General features: G+C 42.2%; 1 long non-coding RNA gene across 1 annotated transcript in view; it reads right to left on the minus strand.

The window, feature by feature from the left end:
- LOC142050521 (uncharacterized) overlaps positions 1 to 20,658 on the minus strand; it is a 37,500-nt gene extending 16,842 nt beyond the window's left edge. The window contains exons 1-2 of the long non-coding RNA XR_012658050.1: positions 20,530 to 20,658; positions 91 to 187 (exon numbers count right to left, since the gene is read on the minus strand). This is a non-coding gene — a long non-coding RNA (uncharacterized LOC142050521). The remainder of the gene's footprint in view (positions 1 to 90; positions 188 to 20,529) is intronic.
- Between the last annotated feature and the right edge of the window lie 7,216 nt (positions 20,659 to 27,874).

A 27,874-nucleotide genomic window follows, 5' to 3' on the forward strand; every position in this document is an offset into this window, starting at 1 on the left:
GTTTTGTACAGCATATGTACATATTTGTACAGCAATATAAACTGAAGGTGTTTGAGGGCCCTGGTGTGCATTAAAAGACCTCATTTCTACCTTTGTTTTCTTCATTGGAGATCCTCCTGCTACAGCAGTCTTTGGTCCTCTGGTCTGGACAGAGTGGCACTGAAGGACATCTGTTAGAATGCACTACCTGCAGAAACAAAAAGGTTGTGTTATGAAAAATAACCCAAATGAGGAGCGCGGGATGATGGGCTGAACTCAAGTACAGTAGCCTTCAATGCAGTTACTCGGAAACAAAATGGACTGGTAGGGTGTGAAAAGCATTAAGACGATTTACAGAATTCAGGGGAAAGATGAGTAGCAACACCCCTCTTCCCATCAAACCTTCAGCTTCTCATAGTCAGAGCTGGGCAGAGCTAGGTGCTTGTCCTCTCCACTGAAAAGGTTCAGGATTGCAATATTTTTTGCCATTCCAAGACAGGAATTCCCTGTCTGCACTCAAATTACCTGGAAATGGGAAAGTTACATTTGAATCACTTCTCTGCCTCACTCAAGCCGTAGCTAGTATTAAGACCTCTGTGAACATGGTTTAAAATGATTGTTCTGAAGCACAGACTTTACAGTCTTCATGTAAATCTACATCTGAAGGAATAGTCTGTATCAAAAAGGCAAAGAGTGATGGTTTAAACCATACTCGTTACCACTGCTAACATACACTCAGCAGACCAGTAAAGAGGCCAGTTTACAGACTTTCTGACTTACATTGTTCAGAATAATCAAACTGATTTGAAATAGGCTTACCCAGCCTAAAACTGCCTGTGGAGATGTGCTGAAGAACATCAAAGCAGAAAACAGCAGAGTGATCAAAAGAGCATAGCAGACAAAATTCTAGTGACTGCAAGATAATATATGTGGATGAAAAATAACCTTAAGTAGATATGCATAATGATAGACTATGTTAGCCAAAAACATGTAGAAAAGCTAGTACACAAAAAAAAATAAAATCAGAGTTCAATAATTATCAAACAAAACAAATAGAAGACATTTTATGAAAGCAATATAGGTCAAAGCAGATAATGTAATTACACTTTGTACACAGCAATGATGCAGGTATATTTTCCAGACGTCAGGTAGTTCATACCAACCCACCTTATGGTATATAACCACGAGGTATCAAACCTTAAAAGGTATAGACAGAGCAGTCCAGGATCATGGCAGGTTTTGGAACAGCTTCTATAAAAGTAGAGACTAAATGAATTCATATTTTCATTTGACCTTTCTAGTTTGTCATTCTGATTAAATCAAGTTAGTCTTCGGTTTCTTCAGGAAGACTACTTGGCAAAGGTCAAGAAGAGAAGCAAAAGAAAATCATACACTGTAAAAGCAAACCATGAAGAGAATACGGTACAAGACTACAAACTAATAAATGCCGTGAAAAAGGTTTGTAGAGAATGATTTTTCATGTCTTCTCACAATATATAATGAGGAGGCACCCAAAGAAATGAACAGGCTTAAACAAAAGGAAATACTTTTTCCACATAATTTCTTAATTGAAATGTGGAATTCATTACCACAGGAAGTTGTGCAGGCCACAGCATAAAAGGAATTGGAAAAGAAAAGGGGGGGATTTGTGGAGGATAAACCTACTAGTGGCTATTAGACACAATGGTCCGGATGCAAACTTTAGCACAGGAAATTTTTAAACCATCAATTACTGGAGGTGAAGATAATCACTTGCTACATCCGCTGTTCCTCATCCTCCTCTTTAAGCACTTACTGCAGGGCACTTCTTGCAAGAGGACACTGGGCTGGCTGGACGTTCAATTGATTCATACATAAGTTCTTCTGGTCTTAAGTGAAATTGCATTTACCATGAAAACACTTGTGAGTTGCCATCATCAAGTATCCTATCAAATCGTATTTTGCAATTTGTATAGATACCCAAAGCAAGAGAGGCAATTTTTCTGAGGATGGAATAGTAAATCTCATAGTAGCTACAAATTACATGCCGTGACAGATGATATGGAAAGGAAACCCTGAGTTTTGTGTGATAGAAACCTTCTTTTGCTGTAAACAGCGCCTGAGTGGAACCCCATGTCTGGCTTGAACCTCAGCAGTTATGGAACAGCCATACTTATACCTGCCCAGCTTCACCCAAAAGTTCTCCAATGAGGAGCACTGGAGGTACTATATATAAATAACCAGTAGTTTTTAATTACATGAGCCAGAACTATGTCTAGTCTTCATCAAATAACAAAAATGCTAGTCTACATATCAAAACTATCACCAAGGAAATGTATCCAAGAGCTCCAGCTGGGGTAGGCACCAACCAATACAGTGCTGTCCTTGCGCTACAACAGACAGCGTGAAAAGCTGAGGATTCTGTCACGTCTTCACCAAAAAGTTTACAGCAACACTTCTGTCACATGCTATGTTAAAAATGCAGCTTGCATGTATGCTGCAAGAAGGTTGTGATCTAACTCCCTAAAATGAGAGGGATTTGTTTGGAATACTCATGGTTGCAGCAAAAAAAATCATGTCTTGTGATTCATGAGGGCTAACCCCAGAAATGTAATGCTGCTCAACAAAACAGACCACAGACATTCCTGACTACTGCAAGTGATGGGACATGCTCTAGTGTGCTGAGAGCTTGTAAAATGCAAAATAATAACGAGCACTAAACCTCACATTAAAACAAAAGCTCAGATTTAGTTTATAGATCCAGTTCCCTTGTATTTCACTCAGGAAGGGTCTAATACCACACGGAGCAGAATGCTTCTGGGATGGTTCAGCAACATTCTGCAACATGCAGTGCTGTCAAGAGGACAAAGAAAAGTCGGGGATACAAAAGCTCAGGGAGTTAGTCCCATCAACCATCTGTCTGCTAATGAGTGAAACATGCTTCTGTGTTTGTTGGGACTGAATAGCAGAGACTGATGGCAGCATGAGGCTCTCAGGAGCACAAGTAAGAAACAAGGTGCAGGACTGGCCCGTACCTAATTAGCTACATTCAGGGACACCAGCACCCAGGTACCATAGCTATATGGGCAAAAAACACTTCACCAATCACTCATATGATGTTCATGATGTTCATGTGAAACAGCATAATAAACTACATCAGACTTTAATATATTGTACTCAAAATCTTTTATGTCAATTTTCACATGTTCCTACACACACATAAATTGCCTATTTTGAAGTAATATTCCTCATTACCATTCCCTTCTATAAAATTGTAATTTAAAGCTATTCTTTTGTGTGGAGTAGCATGATAATGTCTGGTCAGTTTACAAAGAAATTAACTACCATTTCCTTTAAATTAAAAATGGTGTGGTTGTGTATTTGGTCACTACATTCATCTGCTATTAAAAGTGTACTTAAAGAGAAAAAAAAAAGAAAAGCACACACCCAAATGATCAAAAGAAACTTAATTGCTGAGACTGACTTATGATAAGAACTAACACAGTCAGCACTTTGAAAGCACAGCTTCAGAAGAACTGGCACCAACAGAAAGGGTTTCTATAGTGGTCTGATATTTACATTAGGAGATGCTTGTGCAAAGCCCCTGACTGAAGGCAGCCAGCCTCATGCAGAGGGTGGGTGAGGAAGGAGGGGCGGGCGGGGGGCCACAGGCAGTGGGAGCCTCGAGGTGGGAGTTCCTCTCCCCCGAGCTCAAAGTGCAGGAGGAACAATGCTGAGAAAGGCAGGAGGCTACGCCCAGGTCAGTGGAGATGGACAGTCCCCCACCGGTATTATCCCCCACTACGTCCTGGTTTTTCAATAACATTTACATGTCCACAGTTGTGAACTACGGAATTTATTTTCTTGTCCGACTTGGTGACTTCAAGGGGAAGCACATTAGAAGATAACATTTGCTTAAACCTTACAGTGATAAACTACAAAGGGAACAGTCCTTATGCATTACTACTAGGCATGCCTTGGCTGACGTCCCTGTAACCCCAACAGCTTTTCTTTTCCAAGGAGACCTGCCATTGTTGCAGCATGTTTTGTGTGCCCGAGCTAGGCACATGGTCACCACACGGCAGGCTTTAGGGACCCCAGGTTCTACCCAGCCCAAATACCCTTTTACCACAGCTCCCTCCTCCACCCCATGGCAGATCTCCCTGACTGATTACACTTTTCTTCGCTTTTCACTATTAATACAGGGTGGTTTCACACACACAGGACAAATCTGCACTGATGTCAGCAGGTTTTTGGTTTCCCCCAGCCCTTTGGGGTTTCATATAGGGTTGCACAAGAAGGTGCTCCACAAATGAATTGATCGTTCCCTTTTCCAGCACGTTGGTGATTTTGGGAATCCAGGTGTCACTTCGGTGTAGCAACAGCACTCTGCATCACCACATGGCAGGTGAGGTAGGGGAAATGGCTACTTGGCAAACCTGGCAGCCTTTGAGGTGGTACCCACAGGTCACTGTGGTTAGGAAGGTCCCCCTGCTCCTAGGACATCAGCCCCATGCCCAGGCGCTGTGGCTGCAGCACTTTCCATGGCAGTTTTTTGCTGCCAGATGAACTAAACCTCCATCCCATAGCATTATGCTTGTCTGCAGCCTAAGCAATCAGCCACAGAGCAGCATAGTGTCTCTGTGGACCTCAGGCATCAACTCTGGACAAGCCATTGCCTCTCATTTCATTCACGTCTTTGCAGCAGATCTCAGGCGCAAAATCTGCTCGGTTCTTTGTTGTTATTTATGCACTGCTTGCTGTATACACCCTGCCCAAAGCAGACCGCTCCCTCTCGCCACCAGTCTTGGTGTATCAGTGACCTCTAGAGGCTCACATCTCGCCTCGTGCTGTGGCTCCGCACACAGCCCACGGCCAGGACACGCCGCCACCGACGTTGCAGCAGGTCCTGCCCACCCTTCCCGTGGAATGAGCTATTTGTGAAGGGAGAGATCAAGCTGCGGAAACACCATCTGTGTATTGCGCTTGTAAAACCTGGACTTGCTTTTGGGAGTGAGAAATAAAGCACAGAGTCCATCAGACACAGTGGGCAAAAGTCAGTGGGTAAAACCCAGGTCAGGGGTGAACCTGCTGAGCACATTACTAGGAACAGCTGCCTGCAGAGATGGGCAATGCACCACTCACACAAGTTTTAGCTCCCTGACAGCGGAGAAAATGGCCTGGTCACCTGGAGAAAGTTGTGAAGATCTCCTTCAGGGAACAACTGAGAAACGGTGTGTCCTCTGTTAAGTAGGGAGGCAGCAAAGGACCCAGGCTACTGACAGCACCACAGCTAGCAAGTAGCTTCAGATGAGCTACCTTAAGTCTCTAGGCACAACCTGGCATACATCAGAAATCATAAAATGGCATACTACAAAGGCCCAGAAAAGGTATACTGATTCCCTCTCACACACAAAATCACACTGGCTAGCAAGTTTTATGCTTCTCTCCTTAAATTAAAATGCATACGTTCTCACCCTGTGCATTTATTTTTTTCAGAAAAAGAAAAAAAAAGAACAAAGAAATCCTGCATACATCATACGTTCACTGGTCACATTTTTGTTCCCTTTCCGTGGCACCACAAGTAGCTATAATGCAAGCCATTGCCCCACCTTGAGGAATGGGGCTTTGAGCTGCAGGCTTCTGCTTCAGAACGGTCATCAGCTGCTGATGTAGTTGCCAGTCTGTGGTTTCCTGTAGTTTATGTTTAAATTCTTCATCCATGACAGGACACAGCTTTGTCCATGTTTTCAGAGAAAAATATGGGGTTTCAGAACATATGACATATTGAGAAGCTAGCTGCTGGGGGAATAGCCATTGTGTGCAGAGGGAACAACTAGGCTTGAAGTAGCCCACAGTCAGACACAACAGACTGACACATAAAGGCAGCACCACTGGGTGGGTTGTGTAACATAGAGCTGTTCAGCATAAGCCTGATGCACGTGCCCAAGTTTAACCACGAATCATTTCCCATTATAGAAACCCCCCCAAGCACTTTGGGTATGCAGGGCCTTGAAAACCCTGAGTATGAAGAAGAGAGGGTCTGTATATGTATAAATGGAAGATACACACAGTGCTTACAGCTCATGAAATGGTCTCTCTCTGCACTACAGCTGCCTCAAATAACATTGACGGGTGGAGAAGAGGGAAGAGTTGATTAGGATTGGAGAAGGACATTTACATACACATACAGGCATCTCACAAACCCTGAAATTCTTGGAGTGCCCTGGCTGAAATTGGAGCACCCAGATACGAGTACATATTGCATGATAACTCAATAGCAACAGCTCTTAAATACTGCTTTCCTTCCTGCATCTAAAAGTGCTTGATAACCTGGACAAAAAAAAGAGCAGAGAGCACTTTAACTCATTCACAACTGCTCCCACGATGGACATACTCCAGACAAAAAACATTGTGTATTTTAAGGAAAAATGCTCAGCACTGCTGTTTGGCCCAACCCAAAGTACCCTGTGCTGTGGTCCACCCTGACACACTGGCACCTGTTGACACTGCCTCCCATCAACTCCAGCATGCAGGCAAACTCAAAGAATCATCTTCAGGCCTACTTCTGACATCCTGCTCCTCACTTTACTGCTGACTTCCCCAAACCCACCCATCAGACAGTAGTTGGACCATCTTTTTCTGTGAACCTTGCCTCAGAACTAAGCCAGAGTAGTGGAATTCCAGAATACTTTTTTGCAAATATTTTTCATAGTCAGTATGGACAAAGTCAGTCTCATCGATTCTGCAGCAAAACAGCAGCAGCTAGAGTCAATGGGTTATTCTTAATCATGTTGTTAAGCAAGTGCCACAGAGGTAATGGTTCATCAGCTCTCTGGCTCTTACCCTGTGTAAAAGCTTGCTGTAGATTGCCTTTGCTCATGCTGCTTTTGAATAGCCATCTTTATTTCCACCTTGTAAATCTATTTCTAATGCAGTCAGACAGTAAATGTATTTCTTATCAAGCCATCAAGCACAAGGCAAGAATAACATAAACTGGCAAAGTAGTCCATCGGGAACATGTTGACAGAATAAGAAGGTCTGTTCTACAAGCTTATTTTAAAGAAAACGAAACGTTATGACATTTAGAGTATACTGAGAATTTGCCATACATTGTTCCTGTTGCAATAATGTGCATCTTAAACAAAACCTCCTATCTGTTAGACATTTATGCATTAAAAGTTGTGAGGACAGACTATTGCAAAAGGAAGCATTTTCTCTGCTTTCTATATATAGTTTTTTATTGGTTTTGTTATTTTAGTCCTACTCCCAGAGGGGAAGGAGAACTGAATCTTCATTTCATCCACATAATGATATCTTACAACTGTGAATAAGACTTGTAGAATCCAATTTCTTGTCTCATGTCTGTGAAAATGAAAGTTTTAGTCATAGAAGACAATAAGGAGGAATTTTTCTGCAGATTGCCTGGTACTTTCTGGTGAGTGCTAGAAAATACACATTCTCTCAGGTGCAGGCAGGTGTCTTCACACAAAGGATTTCACTAGGGGTCAGAAAGCAAGGTTAACAAATACATATATACCCTATTCTCTCCATGCATCAGTTTAGTACTCTTCTCTACAGGCAGGCAAGACTGGACCAAGGGAGTAAAAACCAAGAGAAAAATAAAAAGGAAAGCAAAACAGAAACCCATCACCACTGCTACAATATATTTACAACACTGTGTGCAGTAACAGGTCTTGCTACGGTATGTGTAGGAAAGCCTGCTGGAGCAACCATGGCATGCATAAGGATAGATATCAAGCTTTCTTAGCCAGGGATTAGAAAAATGTATTTGTTTCCAAATAAGCTTATCCACCATGCTGCCAGGAAATAGTTTAACTAAAGCTGCCACTCAGACTGGTTTCTTTTGCCATGAACTAAAGAAAACAGCAGTGCTGCTGGAAACACTGACAATGGCCACTGATTTCTGTGTTATCTGCTGGAACTTGCTCCTGGTGCTTACCCAGCTCTACCTGACTGACTGCAGGCTTTGGTAAAAGGCGGCATTAAGAACAGCCCTAATCACTGCTCAAACATTTCCCTGTTCAAGCAAACCAACCCTGACCTGTTATGGTTGGTATGATCCTATTTCAACCTTCCAGAAATGCTCTCTCTTTTCATTTAAGGTACTTAAAATATTCTTATTTAGTTGCATGATGAAGCAGAAAATCTGTGTGATCATATGTGAAAATGGCATGCTGAACATACTAAAAAAATAGCTTTGCCTCATTTATAAAGCTCAGAAAAACTCCTTGGATCATCCTCTGTTTTACCAAAAACCGGGAGGATGTATTTTGAATAACAAGTCAGTATTTATGGCTTTGTATTGACAGCACAGTCTACAGTGGGGATAAAGAGAGAAGGAGGGATATAAGGATGTAGCTGGAGAAGACTACACCGACCAAAGTACAATGCAAGCTAAAAACAGTTGAAAAGCAAAAGTGACTTAAAAAAGGAAAAGGAATCAAAGCCAAAATGTAACTGCTCAGTGGAAGAGACTGAAACAATCAGTGTTTCTATTTGCTTGAAGAGGGCCTCTATCACCTGCCTGTGAGAGCACAAACAAAGCCGATCAAAACCCAGACAGTATGGAGCGCTGACTGCTGCTGAGGCTTAAAAATATGTTGGTGAGAAGAACAACAAGTAGTCATTCATGTTTTGATAGCATAAGAGTGTTACCCTGAAGCTGTGGCCTGGCTGGTTGCGCTGGGATGGAGGGTAAGGTGCAGAGGAGGTCTTTGCACAGCTCCTTGTGCCCCACACAGGGGAAGGTTTCCTTTGCTCACGGTTTCCTCTTGCCACAATCCAAATAGAGATGTGGGATTTTCCCACCTGCACAGCCAAGACTCATGCTGCTGGTAACAGGACTAAGGCAACCACACAGCTGAGGCACTCCCCAGCCAGCAATCGCATGCCTCACAGATCAGAAAAGCAGACTTCAATTCAGGCATATGTTTTGCTGAATTGAAGCCTGAGCGGCTGCCTCAGAGATGGTGGTATGAGGAATACTTCGTACCTCCAAAGGCTCCATCTGTGGCTAGAAGTGACCCAAGAAAAGCTGGTATGACAGAAGTTGGCATAGAAGTACAGAGAGACTGAAGGTCTTTTTTAATCATCATCTCCAGGCTCTCTACCTCAAGGCCTCCTGAAAAATTTGCTGTTCCAGTTATCTGAAGTTGAATATAATATCAGTTTGTTAAACAAAAGCTTGCTTCTAACACTGTATAATCAGCACTGACCTTTTTCTTGTTTTGTCTTGATTTGGTTTTATTATGCCTGCTTTATTTTTTGTTTAAAATACCAATTCATATTTTGTCTTTCATTCTGCAGCCGAATATCACCAACAACAGCAAGCCTCAGTAATTCTGCATTTTCTTCTGGGGCCCTACCTCCCCTGCTTGTCTCTATGCTGTACTCTGATAGTGATAATAATTTTATCCCTTGCTTAGTAACACTAGGTACTGCAGATATAGAAGTAGCCACCATGGAGACATGTTATTGTCTCAAACTTCTAAGGTAGCCTCTGAGAATTACAAGCTAAAGAACTTTAAAATGTCTTCCAGGAAACCTATCAAAGTTTGATACAGTCTTTACTTTCTGAGTCGTTTTTTGTTTTTTAAATATGTTTTGCTTGCCTTTTTAAACATTTAGGTGTTTTAAAAAGTGAAAACAAAAGATATAAAAGAACAAATGTCAAGATTAGCAATAGTAAAGTATACCTTGACTTTTGCATGGCTTTCGACATGCAGTATTCTTGCATCCAAACTAGAAATAAGGACAGGCTGAGTGAACCACAGGCTGGGATGGGAAACCAGAGGGAATTTGGGATTAAAATGCAGGGGTCAGCAATTCACAGTCCAGCTGATAACCAGTTAAGAGTGACATTTCTCAGGGGAGCCTGCTGGGGCCGATGCTACTGGGCATCCTCCCCAGTGACCTGGCTGTGGGGCCAAGTGCACCCTCAGCAAGTAAGTGGAAGACAGCAGTGGGTGCCGTCGGTGCCCCACAGTGGCCAGGCTGGCTGGGCCGCAACAGCAGGCTGAGGGAAGGTGTCATCCCTCCGCTCAGTGCTCCTGCAGCTGTGTCCAGAGTACAGTTCTTCCTGTAACCACACAGGCATTGATAGATCAAACCATGAGTGGTTTTGGAGAGGTTAAACACTGAGGGTTCAAGCTCGGTTTGTCAAAGTAAGCTCAACAGTAAACTTGGATACTGAATCACTGAGAAAAAGTAGAAAGGACTACGGAGCCAAATGAGGGAAAACTAAAGCCTGGCAGGGTTATTGTTTTCACTAGCACCCTCCTCTCTATCTATTTCACAGTTTTTCAGTCTGTGTGTAAATCCTCTTGCAATCACCAAAGTGACGGCATAATGATCTTGTGTTAACCTCATGACAACATGGAGCGAGGAGGTCAAGTGAGAACACACCTTCAAAACATCAGTCGGGAAAGCAGTGATGCAGATGGAGAAGGGGATGCTGCCAGCAGACATTTCCTGTTTTGATCTATGGGGGGAATGTGCACATAGGCTTCTGCCCTTATCACAAGAAAACTCTTCCTTCCTATGTCTCTCTTTCAGCTTGAGAGGTCAAAGTAAGCTGGTCTGCCTGAAAACAACCAGTAAAGGAGCACAGTCCAAGTTTTCCACTGGCAGTAAATCCACTGCTCTCCACCCAGGCTAGTCATGTCCTACAGTGCCCCTCTTGCTGTTTGCTCCCCCCTGCCCAGCAGCTTCCCCTGAGGCTCCTGTGCTCTCCCCCTCCTGCACCCCCGACCAGTGCTTCTTCTGCATTTTCTCATCAGCAGCAGAGCCAGCTCACACGTTTCCATTGAGCTGCCCATTCCTGCCTCTCACAGGTATAGGGTCACCTGACAGATCAGATGGGTGAAATGATGGGGGTTAGAGATAATCTTGTTAAAACAGCTATGTAAAGGACCTCGACCCCAGGAAAACCGCCCCTGCTACTCTCAACTCTGATGCTACAACACCAGGTCCAGGTTTTCTGTCCTGGAACCACTCACAAAAGCTGAGCCTTTGGACAGACGTTTCAGGATAGGGCAAGATTTCCATGCAAAGTGTTTAATCAAAGGTTGCCACTTCAGAAAGTCCCACTGTCTTGAAATCATTTGAACCATACTGAAACCGTCAAAACTGTCTCTTCCTCTGTTTTCTTAATTCTTTTTGGTCCTACTGTTTCAAAAAATAAAAAAAAACCTTTCTGTTAAGAACCTCCCATCAATGCAGCAATCACCATTTTGTGGAAACTGCACAGGCGTAACACTCCTTTCACTCACCAAAGCCACCAGGAACAAGCTTTTTCCAGATTCTCCTAAAGGGACAACCAAAGGTCAGGTTTTACCTCTAATCTTTCCATTTTCCAGAGGCACCTTCTTTTTTACGCTATTTTAGTTAAAATACGATGGGTAGATAACTCAGAACTTCTGGGAGAACATTTTCCCAATGGAAAACACCTGTTTATGGAAGTCCAGATGTTTTGAGTAAGGCTAGGGATTGCAAAGAAATCCTGGCAGACAGCTGCCAGCAAACTTGCTGGGCTTCCCAGCTGCCTGGCTGTGGGGCTGCTGAGAAACCTGCCCTCTGGAACTGATATAAGTGCACTATGTAACCTGAATCCAGGCAATTGATTTTCCTAAGAAAAAAAAATCTCATTTTGAGAGCTTTGCTTAATAAAGCTATTCTAAGGCCACAGTCTACTGTGATCCTGTGAATCAGTCTAACACTCTTCTCTTGTGCCAAAAAGGTGTTTTTCATTAGCTTAGCTCACCCCATCAGGACACATCTTTCAACCAAAGCCACTTCACAGAGCAGCTGCCAGATTTATTCTCAAATGCTGCCTGCCTTTAGCAACTCAATTATCTTATCAGCTTCAGCATCATATAGTTATCTACAGGCACCTGTGGGAAAGAGACAGTCTTGGGAAAAGGGCATTACCCCTCCTTTCAGGTTCAACCTCAAAACTTTTTCCCAAGCCTGAATGTTTGTTATGACACCAATTTCAAACCTTCACAACAATTCACCGTGATAGAGGAGAGAGCAGCCAGAGCTCACACCCTCCACAGGGCCAGGAGGCTCGCAAGCCCTGGAAACTACCCAGCTGCATCCTTCTTGTCTCCAGTGGTTGCTGAAATAGCTCTACTATCTGCACCAACCAGCTGGCAAAGGGGTTTGAAAAACTTACTGGGGTAGCATTTGTTGTGATGAAAACACGGGGGCCAATTCTGCTTTGTGTGTGCAGGGTGTGAGCGTCAACACAGAGGGCCACCCCGAAAGGGCACACAGGTGCACTGTTTGAGGTTGGGACAAGCAGCTGTGGCAATGGGTGAATCCTGCACCAAAGCCAGGCACATGCCAGGGGGAAAGGTTGGAGCTAAAAGAAGTTGCTGCATCCCTCCCAGGGCTTGCAGCCTCCATGCCCCTCATGTCACTGTCTTGCATGTTTCTGGGACACTAGCAGATGCTGGGAAATGTTCTATCTAAGGGAAGAAGTAGGGAGGCTCCACCTTTACCAGAGAAAAAACAGGCTGCTGCAAGCACCTTCAGGGAAGGTGGGAGAAGGAAGGGGAGAAGCAGTGGGAGACTCTAAAGTCTTTGGGCTTTATTTAAAGAGTTAAAGTGATGCTAGGCTTTGTCCTAAGTGCTGCCCTGCTCCATCAATTTGCTTATTTCATAAATGAACTGGTTCATCTTCTTAAGAAGCTTTCCACAAAGTCAGAACTGATATAAACTACATCTGTCATTTCCTCTATATTCCAAGAGCAAAGAATTTATAAATCAAATTTTCATTAAGAGTTTATTGCTGTATTTCTAATGCACTCACAGAGGAATATGCTGTAGACAATCAAAGCAAAACGATCCAAACAACATATCTAGATTAAAGGCAGCAATACACAAGAACCGGGATGATACTGCTATGATATTAATGCCATGTTGATATCATACTGATATGTTATCATAGTGATGTCACCACCTCACATGACTAAATAGAGTAAGAAAGTGGTTTTATTAGCATTTAGGCTAAGAATTTTGTCTTCGGAAAAAAAGTGTGTTGTCAATTCTCCAGCAAATACTCTGCAGCAGATACTGCACGCAAATACCATTTATTGGAAAACAAAGTAGTAAGAATGGGTTGCACCAAAATCTCAGCCCAACTTCTTGCCCTCCATTGCTCCTCAAAGGTGAAGTAACCTGGCCAGCTTCAGCAAGTGAAGAGCACAAAAGGAATATTTATTCCTTTGCTATTTCTGCTAAAGCACAAAATAAACACTAAGGATGAATGAATGCTATAACCCAGGTCCTAACCCTGTTAATATTCCTGTTTATGTTTTATTTTACACACAAAGCACTCAGGAATAGTTTATATGGCATGCTTCCTTTGGCTGCATCAAAGATAAACAAAGCCTGCCACAATCCTCCATCCTAGGTTTGTGGTACTTGGGATGCTAACAACTTCTCAAAATTTTTCTGTTTTTCTATTCACCTTCACATATAGTCTTCTAGAAAAAGCCATTCTTTTGACCCAGCTGTTGCTTTATTACAGGCAGACCCAAGCTTTTGTGCACACTGGTCTCCAATTTCTCTTTAAATGTCACATAAAATTCCAAGAAGGAAACCTCATTTGAAACTCTGCACATCAGCCCCTCAGACCAAAATAAATTATGTTCTTTTCAGTTTCTATATTCTCTGTACTCTTTTCCAAAACCTATACTGACTCTTAGCAGTAAAATGTGTCTCAATGTTATGCCGCACATTTTCCTTGAGAGTCTTTTAACCTCCTCATCCCTTCAAGTAAATAAAATTTCCATTTCAGGCTAATGTCTTTGCTTTGATAGATAGCACCCCTGGTTATTTGCCTTCCTTGCAGTCAAGCAAGCAGTTCACGCTGGCACACTGACTGCACACTCCTTACCAGATAAATTGCTCTTTCATGAAGGATTTTTAACTGCTTAGAAATTTGTCCAGCAAAAGCCATAGTAAACTGGAGGGAAACCTTATTCCTCGTATGTGATGCTACATTCTGCAACTATTAGGGAAGAAGGACATTGATATTTTATTTGATCTTATGGACTCCTGGCAACTTCTAACTCTGAAGCATGACAAAAGGCTCCAGAGTATTTTCAGATGTTGGTAAATAACAGTATGATTCTATGTACAGCTGATTCTTCCCAGGGGATATGATGGAGCATATGGTGTCATGCCCATCAAAAACTTTCCGCAAACCTATAGTGTAGTCTCTGGAGTAGACTATCTGGTCTCACCAGGTGCAGGAACTAAGATTGCTCCAAACTTCACTACTGACCTATATCCTAAGCATCTTTGAGAAATGTCGGGACCAAAGCAAATATTCTTCTCCTTATGTTGCCTGCAGTTATTTCTTTACACAAAAGCACAGAAGAAAGGGGAACTTCAATTTGTTATTTATGTGGGCTCTGCTGTATAAACATAGCCATCAAGCTGAGACTTTTTTTATTACTCCTCCCCTCCTCCTTTTTTAAGACACCTGTCTAACAGTCTTTTCTGACAAGTTTGAAAAACTATGAGTTTTAAGTAGATCTAAGCACTGTGTTCACAGCAGGTTCTAAGGACATATATTGCCAGATGATATTATCAGAGAGAGCAGCCCTTTTGCCATATGCAAGCAGAGAGCACCATGTAACCTCAGCCAAAGGTAACTGTTGCTCATAGTCAAAAGACTTTGTCCTTTGTTGCCTCTGTTTCCACTGTTCATTTCTAGCAGTAACTGAATATTGGGTCAGTTACTCCATAGCTGTGGAAGAATAAATCTCTGAATATGTTCATATGTCATAACTAAAATATCCTTGTAGTCTGAAATTGTCTACATGTGGTCATAAACCGAGTTGTGCTTCACATGCAGCAGGAATAGCATGACAAAAGAAAATCTCTGTTTTTCAAAAAAATCTTAAACCCAGCCTACTCAGACCAAAACATTATTTTTCAAGCAGAGATTTACATGAAATGCTTTAGAGCAAAAACACAGAAACCCAGCCTTGGAGAATATTTTCCAGTTGCAGGTTAAGATCAAAATGAGGGGAGTGGTTACAAGAATCATAGTTCTCTAGGAGAACGGGTGTATCTGTTACAGCTGTCCAGTTGACCAGCTTACAGAGAGGTCTCTGGGAAATAACATAGCTCCCCACGTACAGGGAGAAAAATACTGTTGTTTTCATTGAGACATTTGAAGAAGAAAATTTTCATGCCGTAAAGCTAGTGCAAATTGCCTTAGCATGGAAATGAAGGGTGGCGACTTGCACTATTTGCCAACATAGGTTGAGCAGTGTATTACTAGGTACCAGCTATGGACACCTGCCCAGATCTGAGAGATTTGGCTACCCTCATCATGCTCTACCCAAGAGAAATGAAGCTAGGAATTCCTGGTTTAATAGTTTTAATGAGAAAAAGAAAATCAGGCGAAGTGGGTTTTTTTTACAAAACTGACTTTTTTCCCATGGAATTTCTGTATTTTTAGGGCTGCTTTTTTTTTTTTGCGGGGGGGGGGGGGGGGGTGTTGGAGAGGGATTACTTCCAGAGAAAAATTCCCTGCTTTGCTAGTGTATTATAGCCAAATAATGTGTGATCCCACCACAGATGTAACAGCTTAGAAAAGAATGTGTGAATATATCATGTTGCTCAGCTATTTTAGGACTTCCAGTATTACAAAGACATTCTACTTATAAAAAAGCATGTGCAGACACAGCCTCATTTTTGCAATGAATCACACATCTAAAGACAAAGCTCAGCCAAAGAGCACAAATATAAAAACAACCTGCATCATTTCAAATAGATTCTACACTAAAAACCTGAAGTACAAGTACACTGAAATCAATCAAACTACACAGATGCCAAATGAGGAGATGCAGAAGCACACCACAGAAATCCTTGTCCCTCACAATATATTATGTTCTTGTGTTTAAATACTATACTCTTCTGGTAGGCAATGCACAAAGAGAGCTAATTTTATGTGGGAGTGGCTGCTATTGTATTTTCTGATATATAATAGTCAGAACCTAACATAGCAGCTCAGCTGACAAGCAGAACAGGTTTCAGTATGCTATTCCAGACCTTTCTGCCACAAAATTAGCTGTCTGTAGAATGAGGGAACAACACGAAGAAACTAAGTGTTTCTGTTGTGCAATTTCAGCTCTCCTGACATAAAACATGACCTCTGCATTCACTTTTGGAACTTTTGACAAAAAACTGCAGATCTTCCAGTCTTTTTGAAAGCATGCAAGAATCCACTTGTTTTCTGTTTTTGTGAGAAAAAAACCCAAATGTTTTCTGCAGGATAGGGCTTCAGGTTTTACGCAGAACTATAATCTTTAATGTGGGTACCCATCCTTGCTGAATACAGGTCACACAGAGCAACACAGAGATGAGCAACACATCAAGTTAGACTATAGTCTTGAGCAATCACTGATTACAGAATACATCTAAGATTTGGTATACTGTCTTTCGCTGTACTGTGTTGCCCAAATCTCCCAGTCATTTGGGAATAAAACCCTTTATCCATAAAGTGTGGATTCAAAGCATGTTGCCAGGGACATGCTGGCCTGGGACAAGGGAAGTGGTGCATTCTGAGCAGCGCTTGACTGCCAATTTCTCATCATGAAGATGGCCAAGCCCATGCACCTGTGATTGGGTTTGGATGAGGGATGTTTACAACACATCCCCATGTGGCAGATGCAGGCCAGCTCTGCCCTTGCTACAAGCCTGGAAAGAGAAACATAACAATGTTATCATCACACCAAGCCCAAGGTAATATATCCCGCCACTGCATTTTGTGTCTCTCAGATGGTTTAATTAGCTTGGCCTCAAGTGCCATACTGACGTGGTCTGTACTGGCTTCCTATAGTAGCCAGTGGACATAGCATCCCATGCTTCCCAGATCCTGCTTGTGCTGGTCCTCTTATGGACTCACTTCACACCCACCCTCTGCATTTCCAAGCCAGGCAGGTAACACCAGCTCAGCATTCACCTTACAACACCATGTGGCCGCTTCACAATTTACTCTAGCTCTACTAGGCAGCTTATCAGGCTGCCTGGCAAAGCAGAAGGGGCAAGGCAGTTCCTGGGATAAGGTGGATGCACAGCAAAGTGAGGGCATTGTTGGAGACTGCCTTCCTCCCATTAGCTCTGAGGCATCAGACCACGTGTTTGCTACCCTTCTGACGCCGGGGCCCATGACTTGCTCCCAAGCAGCTGGCATAATGGAGAGAGGAACCAGGATACATCCTTAGCACATGCAGCAACCTCTGAAGCATGGCAGCAATGAATGAGCGCACAAGGAGGAAGTTTTCCACGGGTAAGAGGGAATGGAAAATTTCCCGAGACAGTGTCATCTCTGCCTAATCTTCAACATAAGGCAGCAAGCAACAGGCTCAAGTGTCTTCCATTTCAGAAATTATTTCACTTGCCTTTATTGAAATTTGGTTAAAAATCAATTACAGATCAACTTTTTAAGTGGATTGGAGGAATAGGAATTTCTGGTCAGTACCTACATGAGCTTTATATAGTCAAAAATGTATTCATAATATTTCAAAGAAAGCTAAGGTAGCACACGTGTTCACAGAGCCTGCTGTCCAAAATGCATTACAGTCTTGTTCAAGGTGAAGCTAAGATGCAGTCTTACTATCCATGGTTTTCCTTCCAGTTTCTAGATTTGTAAAACAGAAGACAAGTAAACTGCCCTCCATGATCTAGGCTGCTCCTTTATAAAATAATAACCATAAAATTTCACTCAGTTACCCTCTATTCAACCCAGCAACATGCATTGGACTAAAGCACAACTTTCCTAGGTAAAGCTTACCTCCTGTGGAAATGAATAGAATTGTTTTAAAGGAATGAGATTTTCCACTCTTACCTTCTTCGTTTATTCTATTGCTATTTTCTTTCCATGAAAAAAGCATGTAACATACAGTCAAATAAAAAATACTAGAAGATACTCACAAAATTTAAATAAATCACTTCTCAGCCCTCTTTTTCTAAATGAAGTAGACTGAGTTATTTTAAGTTGTTCACTGACAGGCTGTCCCTTCCGCCCTGCAATGATTTTTGTAGCTGTTATCATTACCATCATCAAATTTGTTCTGCATTTTGTTTCAGGGAACACAATGCAGGGGAATTGCAACAAGGCAGAGAAACTGCATTCTCTAGGACTTGAGGGAATGGCAGGAGGATGTGCCAGGGGAGGTTTAGGTTGAGTATTAGGAAAAAGTTCTTCACCCAGACTGTGGTGGAGCACTGGAACAGACTTCCTGGGGACATAGTCAGAGCGCCAAGCCTGACGCTATACAAGAAGCACTTGGACAACACCCTCAGAGACATGGTGTGAATTTGGGGTTGTCCTGTGCAGGGACAGGAGTTGGACCTAATGGTCTTTGTGGGTCCCTTCCAACTCAGGACATTCTACGATTTTGTTCTATGTTCTATGATGATTTTAGGTGGACTCTGGGTGTGCATACCATGTTGCAGCATTGGTCCATCTTCTCCCTTTCCTCCTTGTACTCATTGCTCTTCTGAAGACAGTAACAACCTCCCTTACCCTACGGCTGTGGTGGGAGGGCATGGCAAGGGACGGACCATCCACTCCAGCTTTTCCAGACTCACTGCTTTGGTTTTTCCTATTCAAGGGACAGCCTTCATTGCCTTGTTCTGAACAGAGAAGTTCATATTTGTATTAGCAAACTGTGTGTCAATAGGCCCCCTATACGGAGACATCCTGATTCCTCCCTCCAGATCCTATATCATCATCATTGGTTAAAACTCTGTCAAGCTGCATAACATAAAATCACTGCTAATTACAGTATAAGAATATTTTTATCTAGATAGCTGATGAAAATATAGAATAATGTAAGTCTTGGTAATAATCTCAGACATGGCACATGTTAGATATACTTCCATTTGGTGAGGTTTCCTGTTTGGTCCAACTTTTAATCCATGTAGTACTTGTTTTACTGATAGTGTGCTAGTTTTAAATTATCATGTTATTTAGTACTAATACTGTCATTATATTTTCATGCACTTTAAGGAAACAGAGTCAGATTAACTTTTCTTGACATGATTAATTTATTCCAAAATTGTGGTGGCTTCCATTGAATACATTCCCTATCCTTCAATCTCTTTGTCATTGAACCCCCATATTTCCTCTTTCCTTCCTTGCAAGGGCTGACAAGACAATAAGCTTACAAGTTACACTGGACATTACACTTGACTTTTCCAAATTTCAGCACTCCTTCAAACTTCCACTATATACTAGCTCAACAGTTACTAAGAGATGCATGACTTCTTCGTAACTATAAAGACATGTTACACCAGTCAAGAAAAGATCAGCAAAGTCAGGATTTTCAAGATTTTTGGCCTAATTTATCATGAACAGCCTATTCAAAACAAAGGAAAAAGAAATCATTTTCTAACACACATTCTTCAGACATCCTTACTGGCTTCCAATACATTGTAAGGGAGTTTTCTACCTCTTTATGACCTGAATACATTATCCTGATTCTTTCAAAACAGAACAAAAATACCAAAACCACAAAACACAAGAGAATAGGGAAAACCAGGCATGATTTTCATATTTTTTTCACAGATGCTGACTCTTCAGCCACTTGTAAATTGAGCAATCAATAAAGGAAAAAAAACACCACTGTGTCAACAAGTTATAATTCTCTTTTTACTGAAATACAAAGCAACTTCACTGAGTTTAATTGAGCTGTGAAAATAAAAAGTAAATGAAAACAAGTTCACAAAAATTCATCTCTAAGTTTAGATTTGCCATACATACTCCTTTTATTATTCTCTCTTTGCACAAATATCGAAGTAAGAAAGGGGTTTTGTTTGCACAAATACTTGTGCAAATTGAGCTTTGGACTTAGCACAGAGTTCACTGGAAAAATATTGTTCCCACGTGGAAGTGAGAATAGTTTCTTTACTAAAGCTACAAACTGAAACCTGCTAGCAAGTTAGGATGCAATTAGGATTTATGGTTAGCATCAGCATTGGCCCAAACAAGGGAAGAGGGTCTCTTTGACGGAGATATTTAGATTCATTGTGTGTTCATTGTGTTACCAGCCACAAAAGCAGTGCACAAAAGCACAAAAACTATAACAAAATTTAAGTTAGTGGATCACATTGAGCAAGGATTTTACTAGAGCTATGCAGGTACATCACCTGCTACTAGAACCACAGACATATTACATCCAAAATGTACTGAGAGGTGCATGACACAAACAAGAAAGAGTTATAAAAAAAGACATTAATCCATGTTGTAAGCATGTATTACATATATGGAGTAAGACTTACAACCTTTGAGAGCATATTCACTTGCAGTATTTCTGCAAAATCTTGAATAAGAGCCTGGAACTGATGCATTTCTGTGAGGTACAATTCCTATTCAAAACAGCTATTTAGTATGATGCAAAACACCAGAGAAATTTTTACACAGACATGATTCAATAAGCCAGATAGGGATCTGAACACACCTTACACAGATGCAATTACTTCACGAGACAAGCAGATTAATTTTAAAACTCACCCTACCTGTACTATCTCAGGAGACCAAACTACATACAGGCCACTCCTCCGCCAATCCCCAAACAAAACAGTTTCATGTGCTTTAACACTCCCCTCCCTTGCACAGAAGGTGCGTGCAACCTCTGTGAGCCATTCCCATGCAGGCAAGGGCTGGTGTCCCAGGGCAGCCTGTACTCTGCCCGCATGGGTCTACAGCAGGCAAGCCACACCTGAGCAGTCCTTTTTTTTTAATCCAGAAACTCCAGCAGCGCAGGCTGAGCAAGCCTCTGGCACCAGGAGCACAAACATAACATCCAAGTACTTCCATATCAACAGCTACAGCTACAGCCATAGACTTGTGGAAGCCCTGTATTGACACCTCTGTTCACTATACAGACCATCACCTGTAACCACTGCTCAAAGCTGTTGCAGCTGCATGGTGCAAGTTGCTGATCGGGTACAAACTCACTCTTGACAATGCAAATTTGTTTCATAATATCTGGAGGGATAACTTTGCCCCTAGAGCACCTTGCCAGGGCAGATATAACCTTTATTCCCTAGCCAGTAAAGAACTGGTACAGACTGCGTTATGCACACTTGCTAATGCAATAACAATGCAGTGTGTGCTTAGTCCTGCTTCAGATCCCATCTGCCAAGTGCTCAGAAACATACAGGTTAGTATAAATAAATATTGAACTACTGACACTCCCCAAGCTGCTGTAAAACCACAACCGACAATTCTGATTAAATACATTTAAAAACAGAAAGAAAGGAGATTATGCTGGAAGAATCTGCCAGATTTTCTACTCTGACAAACACATTCCTGTCAAGGATGCAGGGTCTACAGCTTGTTGAAGTGACAGGCAGCCACTGATGAGATGTTACATGGACTGCTATAGCAGGAGAGGCTTTATAACAGGAGAGGTGCCACAGAAGCTCCTAGAGGGATGTTTAAATGTAGAAATTTGAAGGAAACATATTCCAGTCTCACCATAATTAAGAGGAAAATGTTGCACAATGAATAAAGAGATTATTAATTTTAACAGATGGTTTTACTGAAATGTCTTATCAGTTCGCCTTTTAAATTTAAAGTAGGGAAAGTTAGCATTCCTGTCCATGCCAAAAGACAAGGCACACCTTGATCAGAAGTCAATCATTCGCAAACCTTTGCCACACCTTCTAACTTAGGTTTAGACTGCTCTTGACCAGTACAGCAGATGGAGCTGATATAGCAATGAGTTCCAATAAGGTTAATGAAAAAAAAAAACCCACAACCCAACCCAAACCCAAACCTCCACCTTCTGTTGACAAATCTCTCCTGTGAGTCAAACTGAGTGTGTCCATTCAATCCAGTTTTCAATACAAAAAGTTTTTTCAGGTGATGCTGTGGCCAAAGGTGGAATGGCTCCTTGCTTTTCCTGCTCAGTCATTCCCTGAAAGTGGCACATTCAAGACAAATCCACTGCCGCCTCCTTAACTGATGAGCACTTGGGTCACCTAGGCAGTCACAGCAGATTACAGAATAAGCAGAGCTGTCATCAAGTTTTCTGAGGCATTTTTGTGGAGTCTTGTTTTGTTTTATTTTGGTTTTAACTTTCCCTCATTTAATTTCATTTACAAAATAACATTTAGTTGAAAACTGCCACTTGAAGACTACTTCATTAAAGTACTGCATTTAAGGATGGAGACTGGGGTGCACATGCACAGATGGAGTCCTTTCAGCATGTCATCTCTCAGCCCCAAGCCCAGGGGCAGGCAAGAGGGGAAGAGTTGCTGTGGGTGCCCAGCACTGCAGAGCTCCCAATGAGGCTTCCAGGTGACACAACAGATCTCTCCTAGTGGCAGATGTCCTCAGCTTTGGCATGTCAGAGGGAAACAACCACTTCAGACCAGAGCATGAGCTACACAGTCAACAACAAAAACTTCTGCGAAAGTCTTTCCTTAAAACTTCCAACACAAAATACAGGCTCTCATAGGAGAAAAAAAAATAGTTTTCTTGAAAACATAAACATTTCCATTAAAAAATGAGAGCATCAGGTGTAACTCTTAGCAATAGAAGCAAATATTTTCTGTTTAAATAAATACGTTTTTGTTAAAGAAAAGGAAAATTCTGAACATTCGTAATAAAATCTAATATATAAATATAATATGTAGGAGCCTAACACTTGTGACCCCTCTTTTCCTGTGAAGAGAGGAGGCAATGTTACAGATTTCATTTACCTTCATTTAGTAAATCTAGGTCCTATTTAAACTCAGTTCATCTTCCTTGCACACACGGATAAGTTTAAAGTAGCCTAGATCAATTATCTGCCTTTTATTTTAGATATCCATAAGAAATCCAGCCATTGTACTGGTTAGGCATATCTTCCCTTACCAGCCTGGCACCTGAGCTAAGCACACTCAGTGCTCTGGCAGAGCTAAGTGGCAAGCAGTTCCTTTCAAAGGGGAAAGCTAGTTTGGAGCCACTTTGTGTCTGCCAGTTGTGTGAAGTCCTAATTCTCTATCCCTTATTGTCCTTTTGCCAGAGCTGGCTGCAGTTGATGTCTTGAACTGGATGCAGGCCAGCCAAACAGCTGGGTACAAACTGAGACGTCAGACCACAGGTGCAACCAACCTAATGCTCTGCCCCCATCAGGGTGATGGGAGATGCCAGTCACACATGCAAACCCTGTTGCTCTCCTGCTCTGTTCTCCTACACCCTCCTCCAGCATCCTCAGCTGCTGTTAGGGTTGTTAGAGGATACATGCCTCTTTTTGTATCCCTTAGACCTTTAAGTATCTTTTTCCAGACCTATTACCCATGAAATTGTCTAATCTGTATTTGAATTTGCTGATGCCATCTGCTTCTACCGTCTCCTGCAATATCAAATTCAGAAGGTCACTAACTACACAGTGGAGTGATTTTACGTGATTTAAACTGATCTCCTACCAATTTTAATGAGGGCCCCTCGTCCTGGTACTGGGAGATTTAGTTCTGCATTAGGCTTGTCCACTTCCCTTTTGATTTTGTAGGTTTCAGGCATACCTCTCTGGCTTCTTCCTCTCCAGGATGAAGAGTCTTTTAAATATCCAGCATTTTAATATCTCTTCACAAGATATTGATCTTGATTGCTCACTTCTTCTAAGTCTTTCTTGCGGTGTGGAGGTCACAATTGCACCCAGCACTTAAGGTATTCACACATGGAGTAAAATGATGCCTTTTTCCTTATTCTCGTCACACTTCTAGTGCATACCAATATTTTGTTGGGGTTTTTGGCTGTGGCCATATTGACAGATAATTTCAGATAGAGCCCTCAACAGTGACTCCAAGATCTCTTCCCAAGGTCAGCATCATTTAGGTATGGTTAAGATTTTTTTTTCCTAGATGCGTGGCCTTATATTTATTTACTTTGAAACTCATCTACTACCTTTTTGCTTGCTTACTCAGTTTTGCAAGGTTGATTTGCAGTCCAATTTCATCAGCACATTTGATTACTTGCAAGAGTTTAATATCACCTGTAGACATGGAGACTTCACTGTTCACTCCTTCACCCAGCAAACTGATGATGCTGTTAGAAAAAATCTGTGCCTGGAGGCACTGCTGCTGATTCTTCTCCATGATGGAAATTCCATATTAAGCCCACTGAAGCCCTGCCTTTTGTGGGACAGATCTTCTAGAGGAAAAGAAGACTTCTCTCTCCAGATAAAATAACACCTATTCACACTTACGTTCTTCACTGGTCACCACAATACTCTGCAAGCATCAAGGTCTGTCCATTGAAAGTGCTCTGTTGAGAAAGTTACAATCTTACACAGAGAGTCAAATAGCACAGAAATAAAAGAACTGAGAGGGGAACAGGTAAATTAAACTTTTTCCATATAAATACACCAGCCAGTAAGGAGCTGTGGCTAATAATTTTTCTGATTTGTGCAAACTCATTTTCTTAATGTCACTTCTTAATTTGGTATGAAGCAGTCTTAAAACTACCTTTTACAAGAGGCTACGTAAAAAAAGAAGAAAAGCTTTGTGACTGCAGATAGAAAATGCCTTTGGTCTTCAGCACTTAGGAAAGGGAAACTTCCGCAGTTATAATAAAAATAGAATTTAAAGGAATACTATCCAATAACAGAATTAGTGGTTGGACAGGTTTTATTGGACTCACTTGTAATACTTGTTCCAAGGTAACTTCCTGAGGGCAGGCAGAAAACAGACTGAAGCTTTCCTGACACTGGGCCCCACCCTCCCAACAGTGCCCTGCTCAGAATACTTCAAATGATGATCAGATCAAAAAAGATCACTCTCCCTCAGTGCCCTAACATCACAGCACATCCCCATACGTACTTGGGCATCTTGTCTAAAAATTGTATTGCTTTGTCTCCACAGCTCACCAGACAATTCAGAGAAGAGCTGGCAAGAGAATGTCTCCACAGAAATATCTTCCATACATTTAAAAAGCCATGTGAGAGCATTTTCCCTTCATATACTCTGTCCCTCTCTTCCCTTTCCCCCCCTCATTTTTTTGCTGTCATTGTGCTGTCAGTGGTAACAGTGGAATAAAGGTCTTACAGAAAAGTTTGAGGCAGTTTCACTGCAATAGTACTATTCTCCAAGGTGTTTTGTTTTCTGCAGTAAACCAGAATGATGTTTTTTTCAGCAGGACTGGGATAGTCTAACTGGGAATTCAAACTTATGTTTAACTGGGTGGCTTAAGCAGAGACAGCATATCGTGTTAAATTTCCCAAATAGCATGACAGTATGTAACACTGCACAGTGGCTTTTCCAAGGACCATCCCAGGACAAGCCATATCACACAAGCTGGAGCAGCAGCAGCACGATCACAGCATTTGCATATCTATTCTGTGACAGGCTGTCAGTTCATAACTAAATCCTCATTATTAACTAATCTCTGAACTCTCACCCACCTTGCTTGCACTACTCTGGTACGTAGTGCTGTCTCCCAGACCAGCAGGGTTGACGAACAACAATCTTCCATCACAGGGATCATTTATAGCACCTAAACCCTGAGCAGAAACACTGGGCACCTCATCACTGCCTGAAAGAAAATTGCACCTGGTAAAATGTATTTGATGTCCCTGACTGCTTTCCAGGGAAATCCTTTATCTTTGGCTGCCTTGGTTTCCTGCCAGGGCAGAAAGCCAAATAAAAGAAGCACTGGGCTGCTCCAGTGAGAAGCCCTTTCAGATAAAAGGGCTACAGCAGGGTGTGAAGAGCACAGGGAGAGTTGTGCTCCTGAATGCCACAGTTTGGGCACTGCATCTTCTACTCAGCACCATGGCACTTCTGAGCCATGGCAGTAAGGGAGCTCAGACTGCTGACATTTGCAAGTACATCCAGCAAACTGCATATCTGCAGTAAGCAAACTTCCTTCTCACGTTTGTAAACTCAGAGAGAAGAAAAGGTCAGCCAGGTTTCAGCCTGACCATGCACATCTGATCTACTGCTCAAAGCATTAATAAAGAGAATCAGTAGAAATTGTCAGAGTGATTTTCTAATTTCCTTGGGTCTCTGCTTCATATAGCAGAGAGACAAATTAGCAACACAGTACAAAGTCTAGGCATGTGCACTTAAAAAGCAGAATTAATAGATAACACGGTTAATGGAGATCAGTAAACAGGATGTATCCCAAAAATAATCTCTCAAGGGCTCTACCAGCTAGATTTAAACTATTTAACAAGAATAGCTTGTCTACAGCAGTGGCAGATTAAACTGCACAATTTGTTGTAGGCTTAAGGACTCAACCATGTAACCTGTGTTTGTACTGAAATTTAATTCCTATTTGATGTAGAAGGCTGGGACAAAGTCCTCTGTACCACATAAGCTCTGCACAGGAAGACAGCAAGTAATCGGCATATTGAATAGCCAAGGCAAAGCACCTGCTGGCCCTGGAGCTGGTGGCCATGCCTTAAGCAACCATCCCCAGAGTCTCTGCAGGGCAGGACAAAGATACAGAGACACAGGTCTTGCCCCAGGGCCAGCAGCCACTGTGCAACTTCCTGACCTCATCAGCAAGATAGGGAAGGCTATTTTAACAAAGATTTCCTCATTAATTGCCATTTACATCCATGTGAAGTCAAGTCTATGTACATAACATATAACAGTCAATCACGCTACAGTCACACCATTCACACTAGGCCAGATTTTAGCCCCAGACACACATTCATAGACGCCCCAGATACTACATACAAGGCTTCTGTGTATGCGATGAAAGCGTGTCCCCAGCTCATCTGTTGGCATGTGAATACTAAGTACTTCAGAGATACTAAAACTAACTTTAATAAGGGATCAGGGAGTTAACCTATGCCTTATCCAGCCTAATCTTCAGTGGCAAGAAGGGCACTGAGGGCTCAGCACACACCTGCAAACCAGCCTGAATCATGCCGTAACAGTTCACGTAAAGTTTCAAAGCATCCCTCAGATGCCTAGGAAGCAGAGGAGTGGGCATCCCATTCTACCATCAGCAAACTTGCCTGCCCCAAAACAGGACCTTCCTGCCCTGGAGAGAAGGGCAGCCCCATCATCCCTAGCTGGAAACCTTTCCAAGCCCACAGTCTGAAACCAGGCCCTTGGGCTGGCTCTGGTTATCTCTGCCTCTTTAATTCCTCAGTGCAAGAACAGTTGATCTTCTGGGTCCCTGGATAATCCAGCACCATGTTGCAGGTTTTTATCCTATGGTTTCACATATAGCTGCCCTGAAGACTGGGTTGCTGCGCACTTCATTGCCTTGCCAGAGTTGGATGGCCATGTGGTATTTAACTACCTTACCTTTCCTAAGGCCCCTTTATTTTTTTAAGTATTTACTTTCATCTAGAAAGCAAATTCCTTTTCTTAGTTTATGCAATAGATAGAGTGCTACCAGCTGCCTGTACACCTCTGTGTATGCAGTCTCTAACCCTGCACAGATAATACTTGCTTAATTCTCTAAATGCCCTCTGAGGTTTGATAAGGGAGGGTTATTGGCCCATTTTCCTTAAAAGAAGTGTGGCTAGCAGGTCAAGGGAGGTTATCCTCCCCCTCTACTCTGCCCAAGTGAGGCCACATCTAGAGTACTACATCCAGGTCTGGGCTCCCAGTTCAAGAACAGCAGTGAACTACTGGAAAGAGTCCAGCAGAGAGCTACAAACGTGATCAGAGGACAGGAGCATCTCTCTTATGAGGAAAGGCTGAGAGTCTTGGGTTAGTTTAGCCTAGAGAAGAGAAGACTGAGGGGGGATCTTATCAATGCTGATAAATATCTAAAAGGTGGGTGTCAAGAGAATGGGACCAGGCTCTTTTCAATGGTGACCAATGACAGGACAAGGGGCAACTGGTACAAACTGGAACACAGGAAGTTCCACCTGAGTATGAGGAAAAACTTCTTTGTTGTGAGGGTGAC

This window comes from Phalacrocorax aristotelis, chromosome Z (assembly GCF_949628215.1).
Source record: "Phalacrocorax aristotelis chromosome Z, bGulAri2.1, whole genome shotgun sequence".
Lineage (NCBI taxonomy): Eukaryota > Metazoa > Chordata > Aves > Suliformes > Phalacrocoracidae > Phalacrocorax > Phalacrocorax aristotelis.